Below are 2389 nucleotides of genomic sequence, written 5' to 3'. Positions count from 1 at the left end.
TATATATATATATATATATATATATGAGTAGGGCTACTATATTCTTATGAGTATTGGGCCCTTCGTATTAATAAGTTGTTTTTGATGATGGGACTTCCGAATCGGCGATCCACTCCGTTAAATATGATCTAGAGTATTTGAAACTTCTAAAAAATAAATTTCGTAATTTTTCGAAATCATAATAAAGTCCATCAAGCGGGTACAAAATGAACGATCGAAATCGAACGACGTCCTAAAAATGGATGATCGAATCCTTCAATTTAAGATTGGAGTTATTGATCTTTATCTAGATAGTGAATAGAATTTTCTATTAAGAATTCAACCTATTCCGATTCTTTTACACCGTTAAACTAGCAAGTATTCTATACTGGCCGTTAAAAATTGCCAAATTTGTAACCTTTTGATCATAAGGTAAATGATGTCGAAAAATTATGAAATTTGATTTCTAAAAGTTTTAAATGCTCTAGATAGCGTTTGACGGTATGGATCGTCGATTCGAAAACTCTATCATCGAAAACAACTTATGAGTACTAGGGCGATCGTATTCATAAGAGTATAGTAGCCGGACTCTCTCTCTCTCTCTCTCTCTCTCTCTCTCTCTCTCTCTCTCTCTCTATATATATATATATATATATATATGCTAAATTACAAAAAACCTTCTTGTAAATACTCGCTTTTTCACTTTTCCCCCTGTCATTTAAAAACCTATACTTTGCCCCCTTGAAAAATTTTCAAATGAGAAATATTAATAGGGGGTACACCGTGGCAAAATGACCAAAATGCCCCTCACCATCTTCGTCTTTTCCCCCTATCTCGCTCAGCCGTCACCCCTCCTCTTCCGTTCTTCGCGCCTCGCTCAACCGCAGCTCCGACTCCATTTTCCTCCACATGCTCCCCAGCTCTTCCTCCACTCGCGTTGCCCCTCCATTTCGACGACGATAGGGAGGAGATCGGAGTGGGAATGGATAGCGAGGCGTACGAGGGCGAGGGCGAGTGCGAGACGGCGAAGGAGCACGAGAGCATGTGTGTGGACGCGAATAGAGGGGTAGGCGAGGGCAAGGCTGCGGTGTAGGGCGTGGCGGCGGTGTAGGGTGGCGATGAAGGAGGTGGCAGGGAGGATAGGGTATTTTTGGTATAAAAAGTATATAATAATAGGATATAAACGGAACCCTAACGGAATACTGACGGTGGGAGACCAAAGTGAACATTTCTCATTTTTCAAGAGGACAAAGTGTAGATTTTTAAATGACAGGGGGGGGAAGTGAAAAAATGGGTATTAATAAGGGGGTTTTCTGTAATTTAGCTATATATATNACATCAAGAGCAAGAATAATACTTCCGATTTGAAATTTGAGTCTTTTATCACTATTTTTTATAAGATTTTTATTTTCAGCCTTTCATTTTGAGACTACTCGTTAACTAGGCAAACGAAGTCAAAAAATTATAAAATTTGGTTTCTAGATAGTTCCAATAGCATAGATCATGTCTAACGGAACCGATTACTGAATCGGATGTCCCATCATCGAAAATAACTTACAAGCACGGAGGCCTCTGTACTTTCGAAAGCATAGGAGCCTAGCTCTCTATATATATAGAGTTGAGCTAGAATACTCTCAAAAGCACCAAGAGGATAGTGCGTTTGAATTTTTAGCTATTGGATGGAGAGATGTAAAGTTGATATGATGGTGGTAGGTGGTGGTAGATGGAATAGTGTTTGATCCAAAGGTTATTAGTAATAAAAGAGTAGATCCAATGGCTAGAAACTCAAAAGCACCAAGGGGTTGGTGCTTTTAAGAGTATTCTAGCTCAATTATATATATATATATATATATAGAGAGAGAGAGAGAGAGAGAGAGAGAGTCTGGCTACTATACTGTTGATAGTACCAACCTCTTGGTACTATCGAATTTTCTACCGTTAGATCTATCCTTTGATAATTTTCACCCATTAGATTTTACTATTTAATCAATCACCTACTCAATCATAGAGGATTACTATCATCTTAACCGCACATCCTTTCATCCAACGGTCAAAAACTCGATAGTACCAAGCACTTGGTACTATAGATAGTATAATAGCATATATATATATATAGAGTCCGGCTACTATGCTGTTAATAGCACGAAGCATTTGGTGCTACCAAGTTTTCCGGCGTTAGATCTACCCTTTTGATCATTTTCATCCGTTAGATCATACTATTCAACCAACCACCCACTCAACCCTAGGAGGCCCATATCATCCTAACCGCACATCTTATAATCCAATGGCCAAAAACTTGGTAGCACCAATAACTTCGTGCTATTAGTAGCCTAGTTATATATATATATATATATATATAGAGAGAGAGAGAGAGAGAGAGAGAGAGAGAGAGAGAGAGAGAGAGAGAGAG

The sequence above is a fragment of the Ananas comosus genome, linkage group 17 (genome assembly GCF_001540865.1).
Source record: "Ananas comosus cultivar F153 linkage group 17, ASM154086v1, whole genome shotgun sequence".
Taxonomy (NCBI): Eukaryota; Viridiplantae; Streptophyta; class Magnoliopsida; order Poales; family Bromeliaceae; genus Ananas; species Ananas comosus.
The sequence above is the reverse complement of the archived record's forward strand: the minus strand, read 5'-3'. Positions refer to the sequence as shown.